This window comes from Haliaeetus albicilla, chromosome Z (assembly GCF_947461875.1).
Source record: "Haliaeetus albicilla chromosome Z, bHalAlb1.1, whole genome shotgun sequence".
NCBI lineage: Eukaryota > Metazoa > Chordata > Aves > Accipitriformes > Accipitridae > Haliaeetus > Haliaeetus albicilla.
In genome coordinates, this window is record NC_091516.1 from 48,574,735 (window position 1) to 48,588,453 (window position 13,719).

Sequence of the window (13,719 nt, forward strand, 5' to 3'; positions counted from 1 at the left end):
AAGATTCTTTCACAGCACCAAACAGCAAGGTCCATGAATGTAACAGCAGACATTTACTGACCACATTTATGAACTGAATGGTACTAAAAATAAGATCAAACACCACCTAAACAGAAGGAAATAGGGGATAGAAATGGATTTGTACTACCAGAAGACTGTATTTGTAGATTAAAATAATCATTAGAGTACAGACAGAGCAGAAGTACAAACTGATTTTGACTGTAAGTCTGACAATGGGAAAAGAATCCGAAAGGAAAGACAAAGACTTTAATAACTCTATGGGAAACTATTATGAGAATACATTAACAAATAGCTATAAGGTATAATAGTAAAACAGGTGGTAGAAGTATTTCATAACTTAGAATGAGTCTGTAGGAAAATACCAGCATTCTTTCCTACCTGCAAACAGGAACCACAACTGGAGTAGCTACTGTAGAAAATACATCTATCTATGTATAAGGTGAAAAAATTTTACGATTCATGTATAATTTCTGCTTCCTAAACAGCTGATCATTACCTTATAGATGAAGTTGTTGAGACAAATGCAATTAAACCAAAAATAATGCTTCCAAATGAAGACAGTAACTGAGCTTTTCACAGAAAGTGTAGGAACAGAAGGCAAGAAGAGAGAATACATTTTCTGCAACTTGTTTTTCTTATAATGTCATCTCTTAAACCTGCAGGACTCTAGAAACAAAACCCTATCTGAAACCTTTATTCATCACTACCTGAAAATTGGGGATACCTCCAGCATCTCTTGTATTGGCAGACCTGACAGCCATTGATTGCTCATGGTTTTACTCTCAGTAGCACCCGGGACCCAATGGCTGCAAATACATAATCTGAATGCTAACCTTGGAGAGCCACTTAAGTTCTGTGTTATTGCCCAGCATGCAGAATGACCAATATATAATATTAACTCTTCATCATTACTGCAAACTGAAAAATGAAAGGTTTGTGGAAGAGGAAACGAATGGAGTTCTTTGGGCAGGGGCAAGTGTCCCAATGAATGATAGAAATATCTTGTCAGAAAAGGGCTTTCATCCCCTTCTCTGCCACTTCATTCTTCAAAGAAGTGGAATACACCAGCAGCAAGACTGTAAGAGATTTCAGGTTGGAGAATATTTGAGGTCAACAATTGGCATTTCATTTTTGTTGGAGGTCTTATAATTGTTCTCCATCTGCTTACTTTTCTCTTTCTTTTAAAATAAAAGTAATCTAGACTGAAAGTACATGTTTTTCTGGTGGTGTACAGAAAGCATAATGAGAAGTACAGGCTTCATTGTGTCCCTTCACTAACTCCTGAGCAAAAAGCCAGACTGCATTATGCTGTCTTACATTAAATACAGACCTTTTACACCTTTAAGAAAGCAACCTTACCAGAAACTGTCATTTTTAACACATGAACTAATCAATCTATGCCAAACTTTTATAAGCACTTAAGGGTTTTTTTTAGCACTTTTATATATATCCTTTGCATTTATTCCTCCCCGGTCCTTTTAATATGCTGAATGTGTATGGCATCAGCGTTACACCAGCACTGCATAAGTTAAAGCACTGCAAAGAAAATGTTACACAAACTTTACAAAATCAGCCTTTTCTCCTGGATAAATACACTACTGTTTGTATTTCAAAGACATTTTATTAAAATGAATACTATGGTCCTGTAGTGGTCTGCTGAGTACATCAGTGTCATAATTCTCAAGCAGATGAGCATGTATTTATAAATCATTTCTCTAAAAGACATTCCTAGCTGCATAACACCTGCAACATAACGATGTCTTCGGGTGTGTGCTAAAGATTCGTATTAAAATTATTTGGAAAAAAATTAATTGGTCACTTTTCAAGCTTTTAATTGGATTTGACTTTAAATTTTGTTTGTAAAAATGTATTATATCAAAAGCAACTGTTTGTTCAAATTGAAGTATTAATGCCAAATGCTACTACATTAATCAACTGGCAAGATATGTGTGTGGAACAGTTTTCAACTTTATGCAAATCAAGGCTCATGGCTCTTTTTTTCTTTTTTTTTTTTTTTTTTTTTTTCAGAAAATCAGTGAAACTGCAGGAAAGATAAATTATGGCTACAAGATTACCAGCAAAACCAGCAACAGCAGCAGCATCTCCACAGGTAAGGAATTGGATGATGGTAAGCAATTGGACACAGGTAAGGAATTGGATAATTATAGCAATTACACAATGTTGCATTTCAGGAATATTGCTTATGTGCTCAGGACTACTGGACATTCCTCAAAAGAAGACAACATCATTAATGAACACCAGTGAGTGATTTTTAAAGAGAGTGTGGCACTTCTGCTGCTGGAAAGTAAGATTTGAGATGAGTACAACATGGTGTTGGCCATAGTAGTACTGCCTTGCTGCAAGCTGCAAGCTTAGAAATGTTCTTCTCATCTCCTTAAAAAACACTTAAAATTTTTAAGTCTACAAAAGTTGTGTTTATAGTACTGGAGTCTAGCTTGAAACATTCTTTTAAACACATTTCTATGCACTTATTACATATTCATGTATTTCATACTTGTCTGGTCCAGGGAAAAGAGTGTGAATATTTTCATTTTTTGCACAATCTTAAAAACAAGATAAAGAATAATCAGCAGAAAAATGTCCCACAATCATATAAACTTCAAATTCAAACAACCAGGCCAGGAAAAGAGAAAAAGAAAAAGAAAATTTAAAAATGCCGTGTCACAGAAAAAAAAAGACTGGATCCACTGAACTATTTTACAGGTATGAAAGCCTAGGTAACCCCAGTCTATTTCCAGCCTAAACTAAAAAGGTGGTATGTCTCAGGTGCTCTTTTCCCATAGAACCTTCATATGAGGAATCAGTTTCTACCAGAATTCTTTTTTAACTGTATCAATTCCCTGCTTTTACAAATAGAGTCCAGTTCAGAGAATTTTATGGCAGCGATCCAAATAATTTCTACAGGTAGTTTCACTGATAAAAAGTGGTGATGAAAGTTTTCCATGATGAAAGTTCATGACCTTTTTTAGCTATTGAGAGGATCTATAAGCAGGCAGTGGCTCTTAAGAACAATTAAGCATTGAAAAAGTAACAAAGTGGTGGGTGACAGAAACTCACCAAAAATTGAGAGTCACCATGAGGTACCAGTCCTTCCTTGAAGAGTAGAAAGAGTGTGAAGAAAACAGTCAAAAACTCTTCAAGAACAGTTCACCCTTGTGAAAATCCAAAGCAGGAAATGTTGCCAAATGCACTCTCTGCAATCTGTCATATAAGCAGCAGATAGGAATGTACAGCTGCCTAGAAGCATCTTCAAGTTGCTCACTTGGCTTTTGCGGGGGGTGGGGTGGGGTAAGAGAAAGAGTTTCATTCATAAATCTAACCATTTAGGTGTCTCTTGATTTTTCTTATTTTCTTTACCATCAATCCACAAAAAAAACAAAACAAAGCAAAACAAAATACCACAGAAAATTAGGCAGACTGTTTATTCTAAATAAAATATTCTATGAACAAAGTTGTTTAAAGACTATTTATGACATCTTTCATTAATGTGATCTTCAGAGTTCCAAAAATTATGCACACAGCAGGTGTGCAGGAATAATTTGCATCTAGCCAATGTACACATAAAGCATAAATAGGATTTTTTTATTACATACTTTTTTTTTTAATCTCATACAATCAGAATCTATGTGCCATGTGTCATAATGCAGTAGGTAATAGTAATTCACTTCAGTAAACCACCAGATGTAGTTTTGCATAAAACATCATTATAGATCAAAACCCATTATATATCAAAACTAGTAAAAGTCTGAAGTGATAACATATTTCTGTTTACCTAATTAAAGTGAGATAAACTCTTGCAGAGCAAATCAATTCTGATATGCTGTATTACGATCACTTGCTCCATACAATAATCCAATTTGTAGCAATTGATCCAAGAAGATCAGATCAGATTTCCTATCAAAGTATTTTAATTTAGGTTTAAAACCAAAATATCTTTACTGAAGTTTTGTCAGAACTCAATACTAACCTGCTAATATGTCAAATCTTCAAAGAGGAAGCCATGTGCTGTAAACACTGCTAAATTATACAAAAATTTCAAAGACTTTCTTATGCCAGTCTCATTAGTGGGAAGATTAAATTGAAATTGTTAAAAATTCTTAACCTGTAAAAGATGTAGAGAACTTCCTTAGAGAAACAGGAAAAACTGTCAGAAAACCACGCCTTGGTTAAAATTACTTTCATGAACTACCTGTCTGCCGCTCATTCAGATTTCATCCCAAACAAGGTATAGTGGGTTTTGCCCACTATAGGTACCTTTGAGATGGCAGTTTCTTTTAGCCATATCTACAAATCTTTGGACTTTTTTCTTTTCTTTTCTTTTCTTTTTTTTTAAATCCTCCAGAATGTTTATTTGTGGGCATAAACATGGACTAGACCACCCTTGAATGGGTCATCCCAAATCTCAGCTTTGGACTTCACTGGCAAAGTCAAATTCTTTTAAATCTGCATCTACTTTTAGCTTCCAGAGCTAAAAAACGTTTTTTCTCAGTTCTAATGGAAAGGAATTCAAAATTAGTTAGAATCAAATTTTTGAAAGTTTAATTGATGACAGAACTAAAATTTTATGCGTGGATTTGTTCCTTGTTTCTCCAATAGGCAAGGCCAGACGTTATGTAAATCTATATCTTGACTACAAGCTATCCAGAAACTGAGTTCTATGCATATTATATGTCAGCATGCATATTATAGCATGCTGTCCTGGGTTCAGCTGGGATAGAGTTAATTTTTACAGGAACCTGGGAGGTGGGGGGCACAGCCGGGGCAGCTGACCTGAACTAGCCCAGGAGCTATTCCATACCATGTGACATCATGCTCAGTATATAAATGGGGAGCGGGTCGGGGGGGAGCTCTCTCGACTTTCCGGGGGGGAAGTGGCCGAGCGTCGGGTCGCGGGTGGTGAGCAGTTGCACTGTGCATCACTCCTTTTGTATACTCGTTCATTAGTACCGTTGCTGTTGTTGTAATTTCTTTGTGTTGTTCCAGTAAACTGCCTTTGTCTCAGCCCTCGAGGTTCCGGGTTTTTTTTCTTTTCTCTCCTCCGTCTTCCCCCCATCCCACCGGAGGGGGGCGGGAGGAGTGAGCGAGCGGCCGCGTGGTCCTTTGTTACCGGCTGGGCTGAAACCACGACACGTGCATACTATACATATGTTTGAAACTGGATCAAAACAAAATGCTTATTCTACTTTCATCATATCTCTTATTTTGACTCACAGCCTGAGTATATACTTCCTACAGTTGACTTCAGTGATATTCCAGACCAGAAGTAACGAATATTGCCTAAAAGGTATGAATTATATGCCAGATTAGCTCATTGTTCCTTCAAGACTTGCACTCCTCCAGCAGTGATATTCGAGGACTAAGGGGAAGGCAGAACACTTCAAATGAGGTTATTGGGTTTGTCCCAGAAGTGTGAAGGCTGATTACCTTTCTCATTAAGTTACACAGCTGTATCTATTATTAGATTGATCATAATCATGTTAGATTTATTGATCGTAAAATTATTCATCCATTTTGTAAATCCAGCCAGTAGCTTATTTGTTTTGTTAAGCTTTTATAAAAAATGAATGTTGGTTTGAATAAACAATGTAAATACAAATAATTTGTTTTATTAGTTCTACTATCTGGGAAGAGCAACAAAGTAACTCAGAGCAGTAGGACTCTGGGATTTGTTTACTAACCTGTACCACTCTTCAGCTGCTGGCATTTAGATTAACTTTCACAGCAAAGAAAAGTGGATTTACATTCAAATTACAGTAAGGAGGTGTTGGGTTGAGGATAGGAATTTGTGCTTCTTTACAGGGCCATTTAAAGGAACCCAGGATTAAATGAAAATTAATGATGTTAATCCTTTGATTTAGCTAAATGGTCTTAGAGCAGGAGTCTTGAGGGCTGAGCTCCCCCAGCAGCCCTCATGTCACCTTGAACAGTCTTGGGCACAGCTGGGGCAGCCTGGGTGGACCCTGCCCCAGCCCCAGTCCCTGCCCTGGAGTAGTCTTGCCACAGCAGATCTCTGAAGGGACAGCTCTTACCAGGAATGCCAGGAGAGGTGAAAGTCCAAAGCCATGAGATTTCTGAACTGCCCTGACAAAAGAGCCACTGCAGGTAAAGAAGAGAACTAAAAAGTTTACTCAAATACTCTGCTCCCCCTGTTATCAGATACTGTGAATACTGCATGACGAATACTTAAAGCTCATAGGTAGGAAATACTATATTGCACTGCAAGTATATCTATTTCAAGTTTTTTTCATGCTGAAGTGTGTGACATGCTTAGAAACATCCCCTACCTCCCTGGCTCTCCCAATAAAAAGCTTAGACCCCAAGACCATATGGAATGAAGCAATAGATGATACATTAAAGGCAGGTGGGGAAATGCAAAGAAACATTGAAATGATGTTCAGCCTGACAAAAAAGTGCTTTCTGTGCTCCACCCACTTTTTATGGACAAGAAGCAAGTCATTGAAGAGTTTATTATAAAGAAGGGAATTGGGAGAACAAGGCAAAGTGAATTCTTACAGGCAGCTTCTCCTAATCATGAGGGATACTTAGACAACTAGAAGCAGAAAATGGAAGGTGGCATACCAGCCAGCCTGGAATCTATAGTCAATATTTTGACAATGAATTAATGTGTAGTAAGGATAAGTCAGGAAAACCTTTCAATGGTAAAACAGGCCACTTAGGTTGAATACAGTAGATAACAAGGATCCAGATGGTATGCAAGGAACTTTGTATATATCAGAGAGTATTATGGTCAAAATGACAGACTGAAGTCATCACACAAAAGTGGTCCTTTCATAAGCATGCAGGATGGATAGAAGTGGGAGAGGGTTGTGTTTCTCGAGTCTAGAGAAAAGCATTTTGCAGAGACGAGAGCTTGGATGAGACTTTCAGCTTTCTGGGTAGCTAAGGAGCTGTTTCTTGATGCCATTAGGCAGAAAGAATCAATAAGATGTAGAAATAGCTCAGAAAGGGTGCTTTAGACACTGCTCTGAATATGAAATGACACTCCAATTAAGTGGCTGATTTAACCACAGAAATGACAGATTAGCAAATCTCTAGATTAGATTCAAGACTTCTAAAATAAAGGGACTGCAGCAGTAATTCCAAAAGGAATGGAAGTTCATCTCAGCAAAAGATATAATATTGATATATTAACATTTCTAATAATAAAGAATTTAATAGAAATCTTCTTAAGTTGTTTACAGCTCCTTACTATCAAAGATGGTTCCTCATTTCCAGACAATATTAACCTGGATCTTTTCTAATATGTTAAAAAGGTGCTGAAATCAAGTTTCTGTTCTCCAGCATCTACTTACAGATTGATCCAGTCAACCTTCTTCTGTTAAAGTGAAAAAATGGTGATTATTAGTCCTTCAAGTGTTCATCCAAAAGATATTTTTTCCAGTCCTTTAGGCCTTAGCAATATAGTCTAATTGATTGTAAGAGTTATTTTTGGACTGAGAAAATTGGTATAAACTGACAGCATCAGTAGCCAATAGGCAAGTATTGTACTTAAAAACAGGCAAATCTCTTGACAGAACAGCTTACTTGTTGAAAAGTTGGAATGCTATCAAGAGAAATCTATATGTGAATTTTCCTGAAATTACATGGATAGTTAAGAAATTACTGTTCTGAATTTTTAACATAAATAAAAAAAATTTGTTATCTGAATGCAATTTCAAACTATGCTTCCTTAAATGTAACTAAAGAAATTATTAAGGATTAGAAAATAAATTCAAGCTAAAGTTGAGAATTACATTTAGTTTCACTAAAACACTTCAGCCCATCATTTTTTTTAATGAGTTGATCTGTAAGAGGAGGGCCACTTGCCAGGAAAATCACGCCAAAGTAAGAAGGTGTTACACCTCCCTAAACATATCCTCATTAATGACACAGGAGAAGTGTTTTTGAATAGCAGGTCCTTCTCTATCTGACAAGCCAGATTCAGGTTTTTTTCCAAGTGGACAACCACTAAGTTTTCTATGTAGACAATCACTCAGTCTGCCACCCCTGAAAAACTGCCAGTGATGATCCACTAAAGGATATTTTCTGCATCTTTATTTTCCTTTTACTTGTTTCCAGGTACCAGAATATTAATGTCTTCTGCAGAGTACATTAGCAAAGTTTCAGCAATCTTCCCAGTCATTGACTAGGACACTTAATAGCTTTATATTAGCAATAGGTCTCTAAAACAGATTCAGAGCTAGTTTCCAGTTTCCAGTCACCTTTAGCAACATATAAAGTAACTGGTTTGTTGGGTTTTTTTAATCCATGCCATGTATAACATGTTGGTTTGTACCATTCTTATTTATCAACTAAAACATGCTGTATCAAATCACACAGGAGTCTATCATATCAACAGTGACCTTTATCAACTAAATTTGTAATCTCACACATATATACAGTTATCAAACTCATCTGACAGGTTCTATTTCTATAAAAATATATTGATTGTCATTAATTGTATTACACTTCTTAAATTCTTTGTTAATCAAGTCTGTAGTGGTTCTTTCATTGTTTTGTTTGCTGCTACATGGATTAAGAAAGGAGGGTTGAGGTTGAAGGAGTAAATAATTGTACTGTACTAGAAATAATGAGGGGTTTTTTTTAAAAAGACCTGGCAGCCATGAGAGGACATAAAAAAAAAAGATGGAATAACCATAGGAAAAACACTTTTTCTTTAAATTGTGAATAATTGAGTCTTATGTACTGAAAGGAGACGAAAAAAATGTTTTAGAGTAGAAGAGTCTAGAAGACCAAAGTAGGTGCCAGTGAGACAAGGAACTTTCTCCACTGCAGAAAACAGGCATGTAATGGAAAAGAAATGGAAAAAGAGGGTTTCAATCTAATTGCTGCTGCTGGTCTAACAAACCTCCACATCTTTGCACACTGACTGTACATCAGTGGTAAAAATCTTTGGTAAGACAGTGAACATGTGTCCTTTGATTGCATGAAGCAAGCAAAACTGTCTGGATGAGGCTTTCTTTCAGCCTTCTTTTGGGAAGGGATAACTTTCTTTCAATATAAAATCACAACATCCTTTTAATCTGATGATGACTATAACAAGTATAAAATTTGCAGTTAACTTGATCTTTAAAGGTTGCATTCAGAATTACCAGCCATTTATTCTTCAGGATTTATTTTTCTCTTTTATTTAAAAATCCCAACTCCTGAAGACATCTGAGGGATAGTATCAACTTCTGTTTTTAAGACCTTGTAGCAGAATTTGCCTGGAAAATGTTACTGAGGTACATCCAAGACCCAGAAGTCAGTGGCCAAATAAAACATTCTCAAAAATTCTTTATTATTTTAACAGCAGTAAAATAATTTTTCAGATAGTCTTACAAAAGGAGTCCTGATCTGGACATTTTAGTACTTGAATTCAACTAATCTATCCCTTCAACTCCTAGCATAACCCTTCTCAGCACTATTTTACTGTTATAACTGAACAAGACATGGGTATGTGAACATAATTGTCTTTGGGTGGTTATAGCACTTTCATTTGCCAAATTTTCATGCAACTTTAACCACAAAACTCACTCAGGTGTTTTGCACTGCAACGGCCCTGTTCAGGAGCCTGTGGAGCAGGGAGGCAGGGTAGCCTCACCAGCCCACTGCTTGCTCCCAGTGCCCTCAGTCGGGCCACCCAGCTGAGGTTGGCTCCACAAGCTTCACACCCACCATCGGCCTCACACCCACCATGGGCCTCGCGCCCACCATAGGCAACCTTCTCCTCCTGGGTTTTCACTGCAATGCTGCCCTTTTCTCTGGGCTGCCCTTCCCTTCACATCTGTTGGGGCCCAACTGCACCCTCGCCTCTGTATCTGGGAAACTTTTAGCCCCACACTGCTCCACAGGCTTTTACCAATTGAAAAAGTAATGCAGCTTACTAGAAACCTCTTCCAGAATTGCAGATAAATCACATTGCCTTGCAACTGGATTGAGATCAAAACATCTGCACAGGCAGTTAATAGCAGTTACCATGGCTCTGCTGATGCACAGAAACGTATTAATCTTCTGCAACTCAGTTGTGTGCCTGAGCTGTAGATCTCCACTGTAAGTAAATTGACACTTTACAGCTAATGATGCCAGCATTACAAGGAAATACAAATGCAGTGATCAGGCATAATAACACAGTTTTTACCTATTTTAATGAGAACTGCAGGCCATTAGTTCTCTGAATAGCACTGTATCAGACTGAAATCAGAATTTACTCAGAGCTAGAGCAAGGTACTATTTCACTTTTGCCGTATCAATTGAGTAGAGCTCACTTGCTGCCCATTGCAAGCACTTAGCCTCCTCACTTTTATTTTGTGATTGACACTGCTAGCTAAAAAAACAGGACAATGAATGCCATATTCTGATAATTTTAGTAAAAGTCATCCATAGCTTTAATATCCATAACTTAATATTGCATTCTCCTATTCTCCAGAGAGATGAGAGTGACCTGCAAGAATACTTAGCTGCATCCTTGCTGCTTTGAGATAGCCGCAGAACAGCTCATAAAGGACTAAGATGCACGCTACAAAATAGAGAAGAAACAGAGAAAAGAAAAGAACAGAGAAAAAAAACTCCTATTGTCTGTAAAATTTACTCCATTCAGAGAAAATCAAGTCAAGCAACCTTATAACAAATGCTAGGTGAATTTATGTCCCATATTCATTTGTGTTCTTTTATACCGTTTCAAACTGTTCTGTGCCATTCCTTGATGATAGAGTTATTCCTTGAAGATAAAGTCTTGAAAAATACATACTTTGCACTTACATTCTCTTTAGTAAACATGCTTACTATAAAATATAAAGTAATCCAAAATTATCAAATATATTTTTTAATTAAGTAGCATGGCACAGATGAGAATTTCAAAGCAGGTTATGATTTTAAGTCAGGACCCATTAGAGAGTCTAAAATTGTAGTCTTGTGACATCCCATGTTATTACTACACAATGACATCTTAGGCACATGACTGGAAAATGCCAACTATAATATCTGTTGCTAGATCTTTTACACACCAGAACTAGATATCTTTCAATTGATTTCACTAGAATTTGGAGGGGGCCCTATACAGCTTTTCTTATTAATCAAAGTATTACCTGCAGTCCACTTAACATGTTCAAAACATGCATGCTGCTATTCACATTCAACGTTCAAAAATTATTATGCCAATTGCTTTAACAAATGTGTGCAACAGAAATTCATCCCATGATGTTCAGCTCATCCATAATACTAGCAAGCTTTATCTGCCCTAAGTTGGACTGGTGCAGTTTATTGTGCAACTCAGATGACCTAAACATGTGTAATGATGTATTTTTATGTATATGAACGCCAGGGGGATATTTTCCCATTCCTACTTTGGGTTAAATCTAAGTTTTAATAAGGGCAGATAATCTAATTCAATCTCACTAAAAAGGCCTGGAAGCTATGGGACCCCTCACAGGGCCAATAGATGATTAGTTAATAATAGAAAACCTACCAGCTACTGAGATGAGCGATAATTAGAATTATAGTGAAGTACAATAATAGAATCCAAGTGAGTGGCTGAAATTATATTGAGAACCAACGATGGAAGGACTTCACATCATCTGGCAAGAATACAAAGTACTCTCATGCTCTGAAGCCAACTTCTTTACAATGCACATTAAAACCTTGTCATCATTACTGTCTGCCGATGACCCTTTCTCCAGAAGGCCCGTATGAAGCCAGTAGTTAGCAGCAGTCTTTACTTTCATTGTTACATGTCCTTGAAGGGGGGAGTGACAGAGAACCATCTTTCTGTTAGTGTGTTTCTGTTTAATATTGGGGGGGGGGGGGGGGGGGGAGCAGACAATGGTCCTCCTTTCTAGATATCAGAAAATGAGTATGGCTAAAGAACCACAAATACATCACTTATCCTCATGCCCCTATCACATCGTAATTCTGAAGCAGAGAAATTGTAAAGGCGAACAGCAATAAAATTTTTGGTCAACCTCACTAGTGGTATGTCCAGAGACAAGCAATTTGGGCTCCTATAAGTATACAGTTGGTGTAAAATTTCAGTGGGTTGTGTCCAATGTTTAACTGAGTGTTACTGAGTCCCACCTGGCTTCTTCTCACTGAGAATTGCCAGGGACAGGTGCTTAGGTGTCATCCTCTGTGGTTTCTATTGGGATTTTGAGGAAGGCCTGGACGAGGCAGAAAAGCAGAGCTTGAAATATCTCTTATATGCATGCTCTCCAGCAAGAGACGTAACACAGTAAGTAAAAAAAAAAAAAATCTTTTGGGAACTAATTTAAGAGAAACTATTCATGCTGTAGAGGATATGGAATCCTTACAGATCATAGATTTAAAAGGATGGTGCTCCTTTTTATGAACTTGAAATATAATTCAGCTCAAATTTCTGCATTTAAACACTGACTGTACTGGAAAACATTACTATTTCATAGGTGTCCTGGGTTCAGCTGGGATAGAGTTAATTTTTACAGGAACCTGGGAGGTGAGGGGCATAGCCGGGGCAGCTGACCTGAACTAGCCCAGGAGCTATTCCATACCATGTGACATCATGCTCAGTATATAAATGGGGAGCGGGTCGGGGGGGAGCTCTCTCGACTTTCCGGGGGGGAAGTGGCCGAGCGTCGGGTCACAGGTGGTGAGCAGTTGCACTGTGCATCACTCCTTTTGTATACTCGTTCATTAGTACCGTTGCTGTTGTTGTAATTTCTTTGTGTTGTTCCAGTAAACTGCCTTTATCTCAACTCTCGAGATTCCGGGGTTTTTTTCTTTTCTCTCCTCCGTCTTCCCCCCATCCCACCGGAGGGGGGCGGGAGGAGTGAGCGAGCGGCCACGTGGTCCTTTGTTACCGGCTGGGCTGAAACCACGACAGTCCTTTCTGGCGCCCAACGTGGGGCACGAAGGGTTGAGATAACGACAGATCTGGCCAGAGCGTGTTGAAACAGATTTGTCATACGCATTTCTTATACTAGATAAATAGATGTTAGTCACAATGTTGATTCAGTTGTTTACATGGTGGCGTTTTGTAAGCTCTTATATTCTCTATGTATTGCCTGTAGTTGCGTATCTCATGTCTGGGAGAGTGATTGGGAGTATCATTTTGCTGTACTGGGCAATATTGACTTGTGAAATGATTACATCACTGGTCATGAGGTTAAGCTGGTATCTGTATGAGGCAGTGATATCATTTCCGTACTTTGGGCACCTTCTGTCGGATTTTATTGGTAGTTACACCCAATCCATGAAGAAGTTAGGGGGGGATACTTCCCCCCGTCCGTTCCCCTCCCTTTTCTCCTTCCGACTAATTACAACAGCTTTCAAGAATTTTGAATATCCTTGGGATGCGCAAGCCAGTGTGCTGTTAGTGCTATGCCTCATGACTATGTTTCAGGTCTTGTTTAGGGCTACAAAAAGGCTTTTTAAGAGTACCACCCAGAGATCGGCCCCAAAGCTGGATATTCATGGGTGGCACAGCATATGGGAGGATGTGGGCAGGTATCTAGAGAACTTCTCACCTCCAGTGACTTGGAAGTTCACTCCCAAACAACTACAGAACCCTCATGAAGTGATAGAATTTTTGAAAGAAAAATGCTGTGGCTATCCCAGAGACACACAACTCACTACACTGTGCTGGGCCCTGGCCAGTATCTACCAAACACTGCTTGATATTATGCAGCACCCTCAGGGGGAAAAGGG